Genomic DNA, 21,811 nt, shown 5'->3' with positions numbered 1-21,811 from the left:
GGGAAGAAGGAGGTTGTTTGCTGATAAAAGACTGAGGGTGGAAAATGGAGGGAAACAGAGAGAGACAGAGAGAGAGTACAACAGCACAACTTCATTAAAGAGGTCATATGAGAAATCACATTTTCTTGCATCTTTTCCACAAAAAAAAAAAAAGTCAGATTAGTGAACGGATCATCTGATCTTTTTAAGTGAACAGATTGAACTCATTCGCAAAACCGATCTAAATAATCTGATTTGTAACAAGAAACAATGAAGTTGGGTGAGATGTAGAGATGCACTGATACTAAATTTCGTTGTAGCCGATTATTCAGAATAATATCTGCTGATACCGATAGTTTGATTTTCTTAAGGGAAAAAAAAATCGCTCCCAAATAATGCAGCAAACTATACAGGGAAACCTCTCATTTGGTACATTACTATAATATTAGAGGTTAAAATTAACAATAGAGCTATTATATTCAACTTCTGTTAATTTTCAGATAAAATAATTACACTCAAAGAAGAACTGAAATCTTTGTATGCAACTCAGTTGCACATAGTTTTCATAAACACTTATCTTCATGGCAAATTTATTCAAACGCACATATATCATTAACAAATGATGCTCTAACTAAGCTCCTCTCTACTGTTTATTTATAGCTAACTAATGATTTGTGAACATTGGAAAACTTTCCTGAGGTAAATGCAACATAAAGTAACACATTGTTCACAAGCTGTTTTTTGTGACGTCTTTCTGCAGTTGAAACGCTGAGACTTGATTCATTTCATATATCTTTCAACATACCTTTTTTCAAGCTATAACTTGTATTAAAGTTGAAGAAAAGACTTGAAGTGAGGCTGTCACGTCACATCTGAGAGCATCAAAATGCCATTTATTGTTAGAATTTTGTAAAAAGATGGACAAATGTTTATGTTTCTTATCACAAGTAACAAAGCACAAAGCTCTTTGCGTTTATTGGATGGGAGACCTGCAACAATTAATGTTTGGTGTAGGGAAAAACCGCAGACCTGGCAACCCTGGCTTGAACTATGGGTGATTCATAAGGTAACGTTGCTTTTTTTTAATTGTTAATGCGTTATTGTTGCATTAACATGCCCTAAATTAAACATAAGGGACATTTTCTTCACACACAGTATGAGTTGCAGACTCATCAGATATAATCGGCCCAGATCATCGGCTGTTTTTAAACAACTGGCTGATGGCCGATAGTGAAAATAATTGCTTTTATCGGCTGATACAGATTATTGGCCGATACATTGATGCATCTAGTGAGAAGTACGATCTTTTGCAGAAATAAGTCTTTTCATCACTAGCAGAAGATGTACAAAAAATTGAATCTGACAGCAAATGGTCAAGCCAAGTGGAGTTGCTGATTTCATATTTAAAGAGGGCATTTTCATAGTATACAGTCATGTTTTAGTTTTTCATTGGTATTTTACATCTCTCTGAACAAAATAATTTTCCACTGTAGCTTTTAAGAAAGCCCCGCTTTGCATAGGAAATTATAAACAGTGCATTTCAGTGCTCACACACCAGCTTGCAGCTTTGCTGTTGTGTGAAATATAGTTTTTAATTGTATAGACAACAAACAGCTTGCATTACATTGCAAAAAGATCACAAAACAATCCACACTGAAATGTTCCGCACAAACTGTTAAGATCAGAGTTTTTGGGCTGGGGAAAAGTTTTGAGTTTTGAAAGCTACAATATGTTTTCATAGTTCATCAAGCTCTTTCATTTTAAAAGATCAAGGGAAATTTTATTCCTTGTAATATGAATCCATTAAAGGAACAACAGGGGGAAAAAAGGGACCACGAGCGAAAAAACTATAATGATAAAAAATTTATGACATGACCCCTTTAAGAAGGAAAGTGTGAATGTGTGCAGACAGATGCCATAAACCACTAAACCCCTCACCCATAATCTCTCGTCTTCACCCCTGTGCGATGCTGCCAGGTCTCATAAAGCACCATAATCTCCTCATAAACACAGCATGACCCGTTATGTGTCATAACCTTTGGGTGGAAAGGCAGGTGTCCCCGTCAGAAGTCCTGAATTAAGCAGGATTTACCAACCACGAAAAGCTGAAATATCACATCATTCTAATTTATTTTGACAGGGATAAAACAGGAATTATCATAGTGTTGACATGAGGAGCAGATATCAGCAGCATTTTAATGGCTTGATGACTTAATGTGACTTGGAGATGAATGCAGTTTTTAAGCATGGCCATAGTAATGCTTCACCAGTGCATGCTATATACAGTATACATACAGTATATATATATACAGTATAATATATATATACAGCATATGTATATATATATATAAGGATGAGAACACTATGCTTCTTGAGTTTTTTTTTTTTAAATTGATGTACTTTACCTGAACATGGGACAGATTCAAGATTGCATAAAAGTAATAAGATAATAATAAATAAAAAAATTAAAAAACGTACAAAAATGAAATAAGTATATAAAATAAGTATGCTTTCTTATATTGATTCCGGATTACAAAGTAAGGTACATGTAAGAAAGCATCGAGACCGCTCCAGAGTACTCTCTCAGCATACAATATTCATATCAGTATCCAAAATCGCTCATTCATTTGCATTCATTGCTTCCCAATATGGTGCACCATGTGGCACTGACTATACAGGGAATAGTGAATGAGTGAACGAGTGAGTGACTTTGACACAGCACATGTGGTCAAGGAGAGCAACATGGGCAAGAAACGCTACTGAAGGGTCACACAAAGTGAATATGACCTATCACTGACGCTGCTAAAGGTCCACCGTCACCAAGGATCTTTGTGACCTTTATCTCATTTCCCAAATGATGATAATACCACTTTGTTTACTTTTAATTGTATGTTAATTTAATAAAAGCCCATCTTAGCCACATCATGTCTATTGCCGCTGTCTTCTAAGGACATTAGACAGAGAAGACAGCATATTTAATTTGACCTGAATGAAAAGGTTTTCATTTGCATTGAGTAAAATATAGTGTCAACTCTGAGGTTTATTTCTACGGCAATGTCAAGAGGGCTCCGTTTAAACTACAAGATCCAATGCACAAATCCCATATCACATATTATAAAACTAATTCTAAAAGCATTATAACATTTCAAACTATATAAAAAAAATGCCTTAAATAAGATACATTTTTTGAGATAATACACATGCAAATTCACAGTGAAATCTGTATTAAATCTGTATTAAACATCTACTGTAATATGTTCTAATTGTCTCTAACTTGTGGGTAAGTAGCACTCAGCTAACATCCTGGGGTCAAAAAGGACCTTCAGAAGAAGACTTTTACTGTCTCTTTAGTACTCTATCTCTTCCTGGCCTCAATAGAACAAAGGTCTGGCCTCTCTTCATCATTTTCAGCTTAAATTCTTGGATTCTGAGTTCTGAGGCAGAGCCATCTGAGGCTATAAAACAGATGCTCTGTATCGCTCTTTCTCTCTCTCTCCCTTTGCTTCGCCTACTTTCTTCTTCCTCCAATAAAATGAGGTAATAATATAATAATCCTGTCAAGGGAAGACAGAGAATTTGTTAGGGGGAAGACCAGAGGTTTTTAGAGAACATTATCACTATGCCACTCTCTTTATTTCCCATTTTCATCTGTCAATACCTTTGGTCATTCCTCATCTCTGCCTTTTTTTTTCTCATAACCCTTTTAACGTTGACATTTTTCCTTTAGTTTTCTCCTTTTGCTTATCTCTGTCCTTCTCTATTTTCTATTATAGGTATCAGGAGTGGCAGAGCAGCTTCATAATCTGCCTCAATTCCCTCCTGTCTCAGTGCTCACAAACCATGGCAACGACATACCCAAAAAAAACAAAAAAAAAACAAAAAACACATAACAAACAGAAGGCACAGGAGCATTATAATTTGTGTTCTTTGTTTTAACATGAGAGAAGAAATTTCCATTTACTACAGATCAGCCTTGTACCATGGTTTGCATTTCCATAAAAATACAGTTGCTGTTAACAGGAAAAAGTACTGTAAATACACTTTAGCTTATATCATTATTCTTTTCAAACACCATTTAGCATATTCTACTATTCAATATATTGCAGGAATGACAAGAATACAACACAAACTTGAATTCTATTATAAACTGCATTCTGAAACACAATGCATGAAAGAGTATCAAGAATTCAGATAGAAGATTAAAAAGATTCAAATTCAATATGATAATTATTTTAATATTATTGCCAATTAAAATGATATTCTATTTAGTCTAAATAAATAATTAAAAAACATAAAATAAATAATTTAATTTAATTTAGACATCACATTTTTATAAAGTAAAGTAACAATATATATATATATATTGACATTTGATAAAGACACTACATTTTACAGTGTTAAGGTGTAAAAATTGCTTTAGGTGTTGAAAAAAGAAATGAGCATCATGTACAACTAACATCCAATATCAGCTGATGCAATACTTCTGTAAAAAAAGTATCAATACTTTGGTAAAAAAAATCTGTAATAGCTGATAGCCAATATGGTGAAGCATATTCCTACTAGAGGAGCTTGTGTTCATGTATTTGTGTACATGAATACAAAAAAAAAAAAAAAATCAACAAAAAGACATGCTTCAACAGCCAAAAATGTCCAATAAAGACCTATAATCATAAATAAACACACACACACACACACACACACGTGTGTGTGTGTGTGTGTGTGTGTGAGAGAGAGAGAGAGAGAGAGAGAGAGAGAGAGAGAGAGAGAGAGAGAGAGAGAGAGAGAGAGAGAGAGAGAGAGAGAGAGAGAGAAAGACCCCTTCAAAGAGATCCCATTATAATTAGTTATAATTTTGCTATAGTAACAATAAATGTGGCAGGAACCTTGGTTACCATGGAAAACTTTTATAAAGGCCATCCTACAGCCTTTCCCCCCCTCAGACGGCACATTTATCTAATTGGTTAAACTTCTATATACTGTACAGTTCAGGAGCAGATGGCACTTCCGCCTGATTTGGCTTGTTTGCCACCGACAGCTTAAATAAGGGCTCGTTTTCACAGCTGTGCTCCGATTCCCCATTGATTCTCTATACAGCACTGCTGAGGAGGCCTGTTACACATGCATCTATTAGACGTCACTGATTATGTGACTCAAATTATCCGTTTTTAGCTCTAAAATATTCCTGGAAATGTCTCCTGAAGCGCTCAAAGGTGACGGCACTTCTGAAGCTAAAACTGCGGCTCACAATCATTGCAGGAACGAGAGTGTGGAAAAAACAGCTGGCTGCAGAACAGATTGAAAACAAGAGGTTGAGGAGAACGGTAAGACAGCTGAATCACTATTTTTTGAACGCTCTCCCGACCTCTCCGAGACCGTGTCCCCGGAAGAGTCCTGATAAAGCTTCTCTCTGACGACAGATTTGAGCTATTTCGACAATCGCTAAGACAGGCCCATGAACACAGCATGCAGTTATTCTTGAAAGCAGTGCGGAGAGCCATTACTCGTATGTTTTTCATGGGAATGTGAAAGCTCGGTCTGTCACAACAGTGAGGCGAGGGAGTTATGATTTCTGCCTAATGGCACAATGACCAAAAAGCTGTTACTGATGAAGAGAACAAAGCTAATCAGAACAGAAAAATAGAGTTAGATAATGAGAAAATGAGGCACAAAAGGAAAATTCAAAGCTGACAGAACATAAAATTTCACACTTTGAGAACAAACTCAGGTCATTCTCTCTTGTCTATCTTTCAATGATCTTTCCAAGTTTGATCTTGCATAGTAAAGTTGTTTCTCAGCATTATAACAACCACTGAACAAAATGTGAGTGTCATGATGTGTAAAGCTCCCTAGATAAAGCTAGAGTTTAACATAGTCTCGCATTGAAGGAAGGACCTAAATATTATTGAGACTTTGAGACTTCAAAAATTAATCCGAAGCCATATATTACAGCATTTTTTTTTTAGGCAGGATGGGAAACCTCTTGTGGCTTGTTACTTTAATATACGAGGATAAGGAGAGCTCTCTGTGTCAGAATGCTGAGAGGAAGGAGGGAAGTTACAAAGGAAAAGACTGTCAAGCGTTTGATCCACTGAAGCTAAATCGGGAGCCATGTGGCAAGCCTGTTGCTGACAAAGAGAGGGATCGAGTTGTTGCAATGGTGGCAGCAGTTGCTGTCTACACGAGGATGGATTTATTGTATAACCAAGACTTTCAAAAGCCTCCACAAAAGGATTTCAAACATAAATATGAAAGGACTATGGGAAAGGAATCTATCAATCTGTCAGACCATCTGATTGACTGAACAAACGTCTGGCTATTTATCTGCAAGGGATGGTTAGCTAGTCATCCAGCAACTAACTAGTCAATAATAAGTCAAGTGGACAATTTATCTTTGAAAGCCTGTAAAGTTCTGTCTAGGTGTTTTTGAACATCCCTTTTAGATGTATTTTTCCAAACCATGCATAACCAGCTTTGAGGTAAATCACAGCATTACAACAATTGATTCCAATATATATATATATTTGAAAAATGGAAAAAAGACAAAGGTAAAATACTGTATTTAATGTGTTTTATGACAACTTATTCCATGAAGATTGTGAGGATAAGAGTATAAGTACTTGATTGTGAGTATAAAATGTGAATATGAATGTTATTTTTCAGGAAATGAAAAAAAAAACCAATGTATTATTTAAATAATTAAACACTGTGTTGTCAAAGTTGATGTTGTGGCTTTATTTATGGTCAGACACATTTTACTAAAATCAAGCTCAAATTAAGTTTTTGGAGAATTTCGCACATACGTGTTTTGTCCGTCATAAGAATGGCCACATCTGAGGCAGTAAGTGCATCGCATTATGTTTTCATCAACTTAACAGGTTATAAAGTTTATTGTAACTATGTGGGTGCTCAGTCTATGCAAGGCCATTTAAGACAGTAAATGCAACACATACATTAAACATTAGCCTTTATATATATATATATATACTGTGTATATATATATATATATATATATATGGAGTTATGAGGTTTGACCGACAGTTTGAGGATCCAATGGAGTTACGAAGTTTAGTCACAAGCTCCAACTTTTCATTGGTTAAATATTTGCAAACACAGATGTAAAGGTTGACCAATAGTATTGATTTATGGAAAAAATTCGAATGGATCGAACGAACGAACGAACAAACGATAGATAGATAGATAGATAGATAGATAGATAGATAGATAGATAGATAGATAGATAGATAGATAGACAGATAGACAGATAGATAGATAGATAGATAGATAGATAGATAGATAGATAGATAGATAGATAGATAGATAGATAGATAGATAAGAAAAGGAAAATTCGGGCCAGTGAAGTGTTTAGAATAGATTTGACATCGTCATCTTCAAGTTCACGGGGCTGCTGTAATTTATTTAGTCCTTGTCAGTTACACTGAAGTCCTCAGGTGTGCGCTTTTTGACTAACTATATAATTTATCACCAGCTTGCTCTGTAGTCAAAAGCTGAGCGTCAGGGAGTTTTTAGCATGCACACGTAACACACACTCTTGCCCATTTAGGATGGATGGATGGATGAATGGATGGATGGATGGATGGATGGATGGATGGATGGATGGATGGATGGATGGATGGATGGATGGATGGATGGATAGATAGATCTATTGTGATCGGAAACAGTAGTACAATATAAATCTGACATTAATCTGACAAATTATGACCATTTAATATGCATGTGTATACACATATCATTTCAGTGTAGGCAGACACAATTACGTAATTCGGAATGCTTTATGGGACTAGACGGACATTGCAGAACTCTTTTGCCGCAATTCCCATTTCAGTGCTCACAGAAATGTATCTGAATATGATGCCTCTATTCAGGAGAGTCTAGTACTTCACTGGGAATTCAGTATGGTGCCTTAAAATAAGAAGCTGAAGTCACACTGACTTGTGCCTTCTCTACAAACATATATCATAATTTAACAACCTTGGACCTCACATTAGGTTCATCTTGAAAGGTTTATACAATATCTTTAAAAATCAATTTCTCTATGGAGAAAATGAATGGGACTTTTACTTCCTGCAACCTACCGTTGCGCCTCCATACAGAGTGATAATTTGTAAGGATGTTGCTGCAATTGTGTATGATTTTTCACTGTTATTATTGATCCCCCCCCCCCCCCCCTCGCTCTCTGTTCCTCCATCTTTTTAAATTCTCCAACCAATCTTGCTATGAAGATTAAAGGTAAATTTAAAGTAAATAAACATTTGAACCAATACACTATACATTAAATCACTGTTTACAATAAACGCTTGGTAATATGTACCGACAGTTAAGTCTATGAATGATTATTACTCGTGTGGTGAAATATTTATTTAAGCAAAGATGCATTACTTTTATATACAGAATATTTCTTAGATTTTATATGTGAGGATGTGTATTCAGCAATGTCCAACAAATTCAAATATGGAATAAAGCACAAACTAACAATGTCTGTTGTTCAAAAAGAACCTATGATGTAATGATAATTTCATCTATATATAGAAACAATTGACCAGAAGTCCAAGAGAATTAATTGGAACCAATGTTTTACTCATAGAATGGGTTCTCTGAGGTAAAGTTTCCTGTGCGATTATAGATAATGTATGAGAGAGAGAGAGAGAGAGAGAGAGAGAGAGAGAGAGAGAAGCACTTCCCTTCTCTTGCCCTCGTTAGTGAACTTTGTGTGCATGCATATGTTCTCTAACTGCCGTGTTATTAATAATGATCCCCTATTCAGAATGTCTCACCCTCTGCAGGCACGAGAGAGCAAGTCTAAATGGGCAAGAGTGTGTGTTACGTGTGCATGCTAAAAACTCCCTGACGCTCAGCTTTTGACTACAAAGCAAGCTGGTGATAAATTATATAGTTAGTCAAAAAGCGCACACCTGAGGACTTCAGTGTAACTGACAAGGACTAAATAAATTACAGCAGCCCCGTGAACTTGAAGATGACGATGTCAAATCTATTCTAAACACTTCACTGGCCCGAATTTTTCTTTTCTTGTGTTGTCCTGGAAAATCTGACATACTTGGGTGATCTTTATCTATCTATCTATCTATCTATCTATCTATCTATCTATCTATCTATCTATCTATCTATCTATCTATCTATCTGTCTGTCTATCTGTCTGTCCACCAAATCACATCGGTAATCACTTTAGTAATCGTTTATCAACCACCCTAGCAATGCCTTTCAATGTCTTATACTACAGGGCCGTTGAATGCTTGAATCTGATTGGTTGACGAACATTCTAAGGTGTGCATTATTTTCAGGGAAACGCACAGCTAAAGTAGTTCCAGGCAGGTCTTGACCGCATTACAGTTCCATATCACTTCGCGTAGTTAACTGTAATAACGGAAAATAGGATACAATTCATAACAAGAAAAAACATTTAGCCCCATGCGCTTGATCTGCAATTTTCAATGTCTAGCTTCACAATCAATGGAAACATGCAGTTTAATTTGAATAAATAAAGTATATTCCTATCTATAATCAATAGAAAATTAATCTGAATATAGGCTAAATAAATGGATAGTCCTGCAGCATGGATTTTTATTGCAGATAATATAACAAATAAATAATTATTGATAGGCCTTACTTGTTAAAAGGCTTTTTTTTTTTTTCATTTATTTGGCTATTCTACTGTCATCTGTCAATAATAGAAAGAAAGAAAAAAGAATGAACGAATTAATTAAAATGAATTGAATTAATAAATAAATAATAATATTGACGCACATGCTTTTCTGTCTCATTATTGCAACATCTCTCTCTAATAACTGCATAAAGCCGAGCCGAGCACACACTTTAAGGCCGGTTATGAATGTAATTTGATGACTGATCATGCCCAAACGCGCGTTCAGTCTGTGTTCAAAGTCGGTGTTTAAAATCTGCTGCGATGAAAACAGTCAGAGAATGTGTCAGCTAGTCGTGTGTCCCCAGCATTAGTCTGCTATCAGTGGCTCAAACCTCCGTTACTAACTCTAAAATGACGTTTTGGAATTAGCAACGGAGGCATTGGATTAGATGCGTAAGAAATTAGTCCTACATACAAGAGCGTTTTAATGACAAAAACTTTACAAACGTCTCGAAATACATAATCTGAACAATGTTTCGAGGTGTGGTAACTGTAGTATAAGCGGAATAATTGACTTCAGGCCGTTGAATTATTAGAAAAATAATGCACACCCGAGGTGTAACGGCCACTCCGCTTCGCGACGTGACCGCATTACCACCTCGGGTGTGCATTACTTTTCTAATAATTCAACGGCCTGTCGTCAATTATTCCTTACTTAGCACACATCCACACCCTAGCAACCACTCACAACATCCTATCAACTACCTATCAACCCTAAAATCCCTTTAGAACTCTCAATAAGCTGCCTAGTACCACTCAAAACACCTTAACAACTGCCTAGCAACCACCCTGAAAGGAAATGCACTGCAGTTACACCCACAGCACCATATCAACTTCCTAGCATTGACCTAACAACAACCAGAACACCTTAGTTACCACCCATATCGCCCAAGCAACATCCTAGCAATGCATTAGCAACCATTCAAGCACCATAGTAATGGCTTAGTAACGAAAGTACAGATGTAACTTCCTATAAATTCAAATGTATGCTTTAACCTAATAATAATAACATACATTATTAAATAAATACCTTCAAACTTCAAGATTTTACCATGCAACATTCAAGCTATCGTTCTAGTTCACAACATTCAGACATAGTTCGCTGTATGTTACCTCAACTGCAGATTAGTTCAAGTGTAAACAGCAAACAAACTTGGGTACTGTTGTTGCTTTTAGCTGCCAAGAGAAGAGCATTGCCTATGTGCTGTCTCTGTTAAACGCTAATAGTTTTAAACGCACTGCACCATGTGTTACAGCAAAGCTTGTTTGTCTTCTATTCTGACAAACAACGAAATTCCATTTCAGCCTCCCATTGTGACATAAAAAGCGTATTCATTATACTACAGAACAAACTGAGATGGGGGCGATCTGGATAGCCATCAGCTCCAACAAACCCATCTAGGGTGAGGGGTTGATGGGAGTTTGTGAAGATAGAGTTTATAGTTTTGACACGTTACATAAGCAGCCTCCTCAAAAGGTGTGTGCTCGGCACAGCTGTCAAATCTGAGAGGCATTTGGGCGGAAGAGTTTGCTGAGTAAATATCTCACATCATGCGATGAATTTTAACAGTGTGTGGCTCAGACTACATGCTCCCGTGTCTTATCCATCTAGACTGCAGCTGCAATAAGAGAAGCACGATTATTCCTCATTTAATTGACTTTTCACGCTAGTAATCTGATTAAGCTCACTAATCTCATATTAATCTATAATTAACCTATATTTTTAGATGCTATCTGAGATTGTTTCTCATTTTCACAATCTTATCACAATGAGACTGCATTTCTGGTTTAGTCTTCTACAAATACAACTCTGTTTTGAACACTCAGTTTAGAACCTTGCACAAAATAGCATTCAAAAGACTCAACTAAGAATTCATTTCAGTTAAGTTTGATGTTAGAATGTTGCAAAGACAACAACGTAATCCTCTAAAGGCCTGTTCACACCGGGACGAATTTCGCGCGCGATATTCGCCGACGTTTAATGCCTCGTGACTAAACAAAGGGCGCCAATGTGAGTGTGCACACGCCACGCGTAAAAGCGTCATTTTTTTAAAAACGCCTCGATTTCGTTTTGTTGGTTTGACGCGCCGCGTCAAAAACTATCCGACCAATGAGATTGGCGCTTTTGCTCACGTGTCTGGAGCTTCTGAAGTTACAGTAAAACACAACTTGGGGGCGCTCAAACACAAAATGGTCTTGCCGAGCACACATACATAACGGCGAAGAAGATATACGCCTAGTAGCGTCTACACTGCCGGGAAGAAATAAGACGAGGAAGATGCAAGGCAAGATGAATGTAGAGCTGCTGGTCTCGTTGGTGTCGGAACATAAAGAACTAATATGACAAACGCGACATGACTTGCTCTCTTCTTCTGAGTGACAAGCGAGTGTCAGAAGCGTAAAGTTGCGCAACGCCACCTTACCGGGGTATTTCTGTTTTACATTAAGCGCCATCTAATGTCAGGGAATGAATTTGCATGTTCACTCGGCTCATCGTCAGCGAAAATCGCTTGGGTGTGAACACAAAAAACGCGTTGAAAAACGCGCGCCGATATTCGCCCCGGTGTGTACGGCCCTTAACACAAATATGGTTTTTACCTTTTTTATCAATATATTTTAAATAAGAGCATGTATTTCCCTCTCAATTCGCCATCCTTGGAATTGCAATGTTGTTTTAGGGTATGTTCACACTTGGCATGTTTGATTCGATTAAAACGATCTCTGGTGCGACTGCTCTGCTAGTGCGGTCACACTTGAATAAGTGTGAACGCTGCCATCCGAACCCTGGTGCGCACCAAACAAGCGGATCGAGACTGCTAAAAAGTTGGGTCTCGGTCCGTTTCCAAACTAACTCTGGTGCAGTTAGACTGAAATATGAATACAACACGGACCAAAGACATAAAACAAACACAAACAAGACGTGATGTCACAAGATGTGACCCTAAAAAGGACAGAATGTTCAAGCATGCCTGTTTTTTCTCATCATAGTCACAATGTTGTCCTTCACAGTTCGGTACAGGCACCAGAACCACGTCTCCTAACAGCAGATCTTCGTTTGTGTGTGTGTGACGGAGGGATTTCTGCCAATGTTTTGACTCATTTACACATTTTATAAGCTCTTCACGAGTTGTCAGCTCTATCATATCCCATCATATGTACACACATACAGTGAGTACATTTAGCCCAGCACACATCATTGTTTTGGATGTTCAACAAGTTCCGTCGCAAAATATACGTAATTCTTTTTTTTTTGTATCTTTAGTTTCGGTGTTAAAAATGACAGTGTGAACGCTAAGCGAACCAGAATTAAATGTATCATTTTCTTTTTTAGGTCAGGAGCAAATTAACCAAGAGAACCGAACTACAAGTGTGAACACACACTTAGGGCCCTATTTTAACGATCTAAGCGCATGGTCTAAAGCACAGGGCTCAAGTTCACTTAGGGCGTGTCCGAATCCACTTTTGCTAGTTTAACGACGGGAAAAATGGTCGGCACGCCAGGCGCATGGTCTAAAAGGGTTGTCCCTATTCTCTTAATGAGTAATGGGTGTGTTTTGGGATTTACGTGTGTTAAACCAATCAGAGTCTCATCTCCCATTCCCTTTAAATGCCAGTTGCGCTCGCGCCATGGCAGATTCGCTATTTACATGACGGAATTTGATAGTGGAAAGACCGAAGCTGTCTCCAGAGCGCAAACGGATCTGCTCGTGCACGAGGTAAAAGTACGCAAGCAGACCATCTACGGGACAAGCAGGATTCCACCATATCTTTATGTACACAATAATAATCTTTTACATTGTGTAACGTGGTATGTTGTTACGGGAAGAAGGAGGCGGGAACCGGCGAACATTCAACATTTTTAATAAATAAATAAACAAATACAAAATGAAAGTAAAAGCCAGCAGCCCCTCACGGACGACTGCTGGCAACACCAAACAGAAAACAAAACACAACATCAAATAAAATCAGGCCTGTCCTCTCTCGCTCTTCACTGTCGTCGCTCCTCCTTTATGCTTCCGCTCCTCCGTGAGAGATGCGAGACCGGTGCGTCGCGCAGGTGTCGCTCATTTGCAATCACGCCACCGGCCTCGTGCCGTCCTCCCACGGCCCTCGACCTCGTCCTGCTCGCCACATACCCCCATCGCCCCTCGCAGGCCGGGGGGTACCACCGAGGCTGCGCCTACTCCCCCCCCCCCCTCCCGTGGGGGGACCGATCACGGCGGCTGCGGTACCTGGGGGTATGGACAGACGAGGCGAGAGAAAAGGAGACGGAAGCATGAGGAGCGACAGAGACGAGAGAGGGGAGAGAGGAGAAACAAACAAACAAAAAAAAAAAATTCTTGATCCGGTTCCCGGACACACTGCCGCTCGGTCCTCAACCAGCTGAGAGTCACTCGCGGTGCCATGCGATGGCACTGGACATCCGTTGGGGGACGGCTCGACGCTCCTCCGCCTCCTGGCGGACGGCGATGGCTCCTCCGATCGAGGGCAGCTGGCAGCGAGCCTCCCGTCCCCTGCTCCGCCCCCATCATGGCCGACGGCAACAGGCTCCGGCCCACGGCGAACGGGAGCAACTCCTCCGCTCCCTCGCGGATGGCAGCCATCCCTCCTCGACCCAGGAGGACGGCAGCGAGCTCTCCGTCCCACCAGATCTTCTTTCGATCCAGCACCATCGCCTCGGGCAGCAATCGGCGGCAGACGCTCCCTCGTGCTGCCCGACCTCCTCAGCACCGCGATACCTCCCAGCAGCGAGGGCTCTCCGACAGCGTGTCCCTCCTTCCTCCCGGGTTTCGGCACCAATGTAACGTGGTATGTTGTTACGGGAAGAAGGAGGCGGGAACCGGCGAACATTCAACATTTTTAATAAATAAATAAACAAATACAAAATGAAAGTAAAAGCCAGCAGCCCCTCACGGACGACTGCTGGCAACACCAAACAGAAAACAAAACACAACATCAAATAAAATCAGGCCTGTCCTCTCTCGCTCTTCACTGTCGTCGCTCCTCCTTTATGCTTCCACTCCTCCGTGAGAGATGCGAGACCGGTGCGTCGCGCAGGTGTCGCTCATTTGCAATCACGCCACCGGCCTCGTGCCGTCCTCCCACGGCCCTCGACCTCGTCCTGCTCGCCACACATTGTAATCCTTTTATTTTAAATATTTGGCATGTTTGTGTGCTGCTGTGCATTCCTGTGTGTTTAATAAGCTGAGTGTACAGTACGTGCGTTGTGGACCCGCCTATAGGCGTACATTACTAACATGCACTTTAAATAACAAAAAAAAAATATTGCGCCATTGACTTTAGACCAGGTTTCAGTTGGTCAATGGCGCAGTCTATTTCTGTTGCCTCAAAATAGCAACGTGCCAATAATGCGCCAGAACACACCTCGTTTTCAGACCAGCATGCCCATGAGCGCACAAATGCATTTGCTATTTAAACAACATGGCGAAGGACGTGAAAATGATAACTGCGTCGGACTGAAACTAGTAAAAAACACTTGCGTCACGCTTGGCGCTGCATTGTGCCAGGAGTAAGATAGGGCCCTTAGAGTATAACTCAAACAATGCATCTTAGCAAAACATCTACATTTTAAAACAGCCCTGTAGTGGGAGGGTGCCTATGTCATCTTAAAATGCTGTCTAGGTAGGCAATTCGCTAGGTTTTGGAACAGAGCTATTGTAACTTTACCAACTAAACTCAACTGAACTCATCTTAAAGCAACAAATTTAAGTAGCCTAAAGATATTCCCGAAGGCAAGAGTAAATGGCACCTCAGATAAAATGATTCAGTAACTTATGAAAGTTAGATACATATCTGAAAAAGTTTCTGGATAATGAGGTTTTGTTTGGTTTTATAACGCTCCAGCTGAGGACATCAAAGTGAAGGATGATATTGTTTCACAACAGAGACACAGAGCAGAATGAGGGACAAAACAACTCAATCTTCTTAAGGTTGTGCTCTACTCTCTATTAGTAAAGCCTCATTACCTATGACCATTTACACAAACACAAAGACAACTTCATCCGCAAAAGGTTCTTGCAAAATAATCATCTTTTCAGAACAACTGAGAACAACTTACACATCCATTTAAACTCATTAAAGGAATATTCCTGGTTAAATAAAAATGAATGGAGTGATTACATAAATTAGTCATTTTTTAACTCTGTGCAGACGTTATTACTAATATCACATATAACACCTTTAAGCTCTATGGACAGCAATAATTTTGACTCCATTAGTATACAGTAGTTTTGTAACAATGTAAGTCTATTAGATGAATACCGCAATACGTCATACAAACATTTAAAATATTAAACTCTTACACTGTTCTGACAGTATAAACACTTAAACATTACATGTTAGCCTCCAGTTTTTTTTGTTTTTTTTACCACTATTCTGCAATACAGCTAAATAAATTACATTTTATCCTAGTTTACAGAGTTTACAGTAAGGTATATTTAACCCAGAATATTCCTTTAATGAATACATTTACCACTTTCATGAGCGCTAATGTTGCATTTTTATAATTGCAGCGCTGCTACCAAAAAAGATCTGCATAATGCAGTATTAATTTTTCATTGAGGATGCAAAGGAAAAAGACAAAAACCGAGTTTGACAGCAGCCACACTTCGTTCTCAAGCTTTTGCTGACTCTTACTGCTCTCTCTGGACACAAGTGCCAAGATTCCCCTCAGCGGGGGTTGGATTAATTAAAGATTAATTAAACTGCCAGAAACCTTTATTTATTATGACAAATAGCCCAAAGAATGTTGTAGAAGAAGCGTCAAAGCTTTTTGGGGGGCGACAATGATGAATTTAATCAACTGTGCTAACATTTTGGAAATTTATACCACTTAACAATGTAATCCTATTCCTGGAGTTCAGCACAAACATGGTCATAGCTTTCGGGGAGTCAGCATTTGTTGTGGAACTATTATGAACCGTTAAATACTTAATTCTTCGTCCTTGACAACCATTTTAGGAATAATAAAAGCATTCTACAATATAAATGGTGAATTCCAGGGAAGATATGAGTTGAATTGAGCCTTGCAATTTCTTTCAGTGGAGCGGAGACAAAAGGCCCCAAGGGTAACTGTTGAATACAATCAAAGACATTATAAGGAGGACAAAAAAACGAGGGAAAATTGATTGTGAAAAACAACATGGCTGCGGTGGAAGTTTCGCCTTTTAATTACACAAGCCAATTGGGCGTCAGCTGGTCTTTACAACAGTCCTAACACCAGAACACGCATGATCATTAGCTGAACCAACCTGAAAATTATAGTTTTATAGCCTGATTTGAACTAAAATGGGTGTTTTGTGATAAATGATTGACACATGAGCTTGGTAAACTATTTTAGACCATTTTGGTGGTAATTTCTGTTTATTCCTCAAATAAAGCTAACCTATGACCTCGAACAAACGTAACAATATAGTGCACAAGTCTCATAAGGAGTACTTTTGAGTCCTCTTTAAGCTATAAAATTCCAATTCACTGTACCTGCATTACAAAAAATCACCCTGCTGTATGTTTTCCACAGAAAATTAAAGTAATATGGGTTTGGAATGACATGAAAGTGAGTAAACGATGGCAGAATTTTCATTTTTGGGTGAACTATTGCTTTAATATCTAGATAAATATCATTAGAGCAAAGTAAAGGCTGCGGAAAAGACTTCTCTGAAATGTCATATAAGCGACACAGGTTATTACCTTCCCAGCAGAACGCTGGACGCACGGTGATGGAGAGCCATGCCTGGTTTACCGTGGTGCATCCCATCAAAAGCCTGACACTGAAAAAAATGGAATGAGTTTCTGTAAAAACTGGGCACATAACCTCTGCGCTCTCAAACGGTGGACTCCATTTTCCCACCTCATTGCTCTCAATATGATTGATCCTCCCATTACATGAGGACACAGGGATCAAATGAAACATTACTAATGGAGATAGTGTATATGAGTGTATATGAGGGCTCAGGTTCGCCCCCTACTGGGACTGCTAAACTACTGATGTATAATGGTGGTATTTAGCTGCAGCGTGCATCACAGGTGTATTGAGCACTGAAGTTAGTCTTGGGAGTCATGGGGACTAAAATGTGCGTGTAGTAATATAGGCATCCACACATTTGAAGAACTACCGAAATATTTTGAAATATTATTACAACATAAAGTGCCCATGTATGCTATTTTGAAAGGCTCCTAATTTTGTTTTGGAGGTCTTCTACAAAAGGTTTACATGCATCCAAGGTCAAAAAACACTTGAATTTTCTCATAATATACATTGCCGCATCAACTGTTTTCTCACAGTGTATGAAACGGTTCGATCAAGGATTCGGTCCCTCTAAACCTCTCCTTCCCGAGAGCCTACTCTGCTCTGATTGGTCAGTTGGCCCAGTTTGTTGTGATTGGTCTACCGCTTACAAAACGTGTCGGAAATGAAACACCCATTACCATATTTGAATTTCAACTCAGAAGGCTTCCTCAGAACAGTATATATAGTGATACGAACAGCAATGATGGCGTAGGTTTTGCCGTATCAACGAGCAAAGTGGATTTGCTTTCGAGGCACAGAAAACAGCGGTTTCTTGACATGGCAACAACGTGGACCAAACTCTTCCAGGCCTCAGCTACAACTATAGTGTTTGAGAGAGTAGATGTAGAGAGCAGCCAATGAAGACCATAGGCAGCCATTATGCAAATTTTTAACAAATCTATGGGTTCGAGTAGGAAGTAAGACTGGAATTACTGCTGAATCTTTTCAGGCAGTTCAGAATCGGTTCTTTCTTTTGGAAGACTCCATTTGTCATGCATTTTGATATTTGAAACTTTGCAGACCTTTTATATTTCACTATTGTTTAAAGTTTTCTATTTTAATATGTATGTAAATAAAATGTAATTTTTTCCAGTCTCCAGTCTTCAGTGTCACATAATTCTAATATGCTGATTTGGTGCTCAAAAATAATTTCTTATTATTATTAATGTTGAAAACAGTTGTGCTACTTAATATTTATGTGGAAAAAAATCTGTATTCTTTGATGATTAGAAAAAGAACAGTATTTATTTAAAATAGAAATATTTTGTAACATATATAAATGTCTTTCCTTGTCACTTTTGATCAATTTAATTTTCATCCTTGCTGAATAAAAGTATTATAAAGTATCTGTCACCCAACCTGGACCATTTTTATGGGTCTCTCAGTATTTCACCCTCAACGTCCCCATTTTCTTGTCTTATCTGCTCTCTCTGTACCAATCATGCAGTAAGCGTTTCTCTCTCTTTGCCCCCTTTTTATCATTCCCCTCACGACAGCACTGATGGAGTGAAATGCTTTCTCCGCTCTCGCCCGCCGTCGTTGTCCTCAACATGACCGCCCATTCCTCTTGTCCCACCTCTCTTTGCTTTCATGTGTTGTTCCCTCCCTCATTTACCCTTGGGGAATGTGTAAGAGGGTATGCTAACATTTGTAGTTCAAACAAAAACACATTCAGAATTTCTCGAGTTGCAGGATGACTTTGTGAGTACATCATTGTCAAGTGTAGCTTTTGGCCAGAGTTATGATGACTTGTGCCAAAACAGCATTGTTGTTTGTGGCTGTGTATAACGACGACACCTGGTAGTCATACGGTCTGTGTTCAAAATCAGCTTCAAAGATTGCAGTGCCCATGTGAAAACCATTACAATTGGGAGAGCCAATCATAAGAAACCTAGTCTCAAATGACTAAGCAGTTCCCATGGCAATGGCATGCCTTTGGGTGTTGATGAATGTATAAGGTTGAAGAAAGACCTCTGTAATAATGCACCTTGCAAATCTTTGATTCAGATAAGCCAAGCACACAACCGTTATTGTATATCAGCATGGCTAAGGTCATAGCTTCAATAAATTCTGTAAACAAGAAGTTAATATAGAGTAATATAAAATACTACAAATAAAAGTTGTCAAAAAAAGGGCAAAAAACTGTTCCACCAATTTTGTTTTAATCATTGCACTACTAAGACACAGAATCAAAAGATCTGAAAAGAAGATCAAAAGAAGAAAAAAGGAAAGAGAAAATCATGGGTAGGAAAGGAGGGTCAAAATTTGTGAGTGGAAATATGTTGGAGCTAGAGACTCTTATTGCAAGACAATCAGTTGTGAATATGGGTGTAAAGTGCATCACAATGCCATGATCATTACTACACCATTAATATACTATTACACATTTAATTCTTATTCAATAATAAAAACAATTATTTTGAAGTGAAAAAAAAAACATGCCCACACACACACACAGACACTAAATATAGATCCCCTTTGGTGTGAACTGATGCAGTGGTGGCAAACACAACATATTAAACATAATAAATTTGGAAAATGTTTTGAAAAATGATTATAAAGTGTACCAAATTAATTCAGATCAGATTAAATTGTGACAAAATTTCAGATTTTGTGATCGACTGCATAACCTCGCAAAGAATCATAATGAAAAATATGTACATGTTGTGAAGTACTGAAAGTATGCAGTGGTTAAAGCAATTGAAACAAAATTCTACTCTATTTAAAATAAAAATAGCTTTACTACAACTTACAAACAAAATAATAAAATTCATCTATGGACTTTAAAAATATATATATAAATGTACATAAAATATTAATGATTAATAACTGCTAAAAAAGTTAGTTGCTACATGTACTTAGGCTTATACTCCTATGGTTTTATGGTGTGTGACAACTGAGACACACACATCTAATGTTTAGTAGCATACCATAATCAGCGTGTGGTGTGGTGAAGGGTGGTGTATGTGTGTGTGTGTGTGTGTGTGTGTTACCAGACAGCAGGGGTGCTACTGATGTCTGATGCCACTAAGGCTTGAGGGCAAACTGAGATGCCCGTCTGGGGCTCAAGGGAATGTTACACACACACACACACACGCAAGCAGGAGCTGGCTTAGCTTGTCACTTCGTGTTGGATTGAAGGCTGAAAACATCTAGCTGGAAAACAGTGTGTCATGTGTTTACAAACGCTTATAGTCATGGTGATAACATCCAGCAATGATATGAATAAATAAATACCAGCGTATCCTCACCTTTAGTATGGCAACAAAATGTGTGTGTGGGTATGTGTGTCGAAGTGGATGGAAGAGGCGTGTGGTGAGAGCCAAACACCACAGGTACAGGTCAAAGCAATTCACCCTCAGATAATTAAAGGTAGATACACTCTCGACCTTCTTGTGCGTATGCTTACAGGCATGTTTGTGTGCTTCTGTGATGCTTAACGCTCTTTATGAAGAAAATGTTGCATGTTTAGTAGTTAAATAAGAGAGTCAAAACACATTACAGTCATGGGATGTTGACTTCTATAATAACTGCACTCTAACCCTACCCCTATTAAAGATATCACTTCATCTACTGTTTTAAAGGTGCAGTAAGCGATTTCTTTAAAACGCTGTTGAAAGTGGATCGGGTCGAGCACCAAAGCACACTTCTAGCCAATCAGCAGTAAGGGGTGTGTCCATTCATGAGGGGGGAGGTGGGCGGAAGGGGGGCGGGCAGCTTACCATATATATATAGAGTCGAACCAAAATTTATTCAGACACCTTCAACATTTCTCACATTATCACAGTTTATTCGCTATAGTTTAGAAAATGGTAATAACATATGACAAGAACTCGTCAGTTGATATTTCACTGGTTTTGGCCATTCTTCTGTTAGACTGTCTCACAAATGAATTAGGTTGAATAGCTGTCAGCTGTTAAATTTAAGTACACAATTAGATAATACCAATTTAGGTCAACCAATTACCAAGCAATGCTTAATTTTGTTCAGTCTGTGGTGTCAAAAGGTCGCATTAGCAATTAAAGAAAAAACACTAAAGCAAAACATGGTCAGGTCAAAGTGTCTGAATAATGTTTGGTCCCATTTTTTTTATAAATTTACTGGTAGTCCACTTTGTGAAGAATTTGTTTGGGTATAATATGTCACAGTTTACTTTATTTTGCTATCCTCACTTACATAAATGACTTATAGTGTCCTGAACCCACACAGTTTTTCTGAGAGTATACACATTTATATATATATATATTAAAAATATGATATTTCCATACATACCAACATTTTACATGTACCCTAGAAATGTCATGTTCAAAAACAGCCCCTCTAATTTCTCTTTCTCTATCTCA

At 38.5% G+C, this 21,811-nt stretch overlaps 1 protein-coding gene across 3 annotated transcripts in view; it reads right to left on the bottom strand.

The window, feature by feature from the left end:
* The window catches only part of magi3b (membrane associated guanylate kinase, WW and PDZ domain containing 3b), a 115,222-nt gene that overhangs the window by 48,224 nt on the left and 45,187 nt on the right, over window positions 1-21,811 (bottom strand). The window lies entirely within an intron of this gene.

Source organism: Squalius cephalus (genome assembly GCF_949319135.1).
Source record: "Squalius cephalus genome assembly, chromosome: 10".
In the NCBI taxonomy this organism is placed as follows: Eukaryota; Metazoa; Chordata; class Actinopteri; order Cypriniformes; family Leuciscidae; genus Squalius; species Squalius cephalus.
This window is presented reverse-complemented; position numbering and strand designations above follow the sequence as displayed.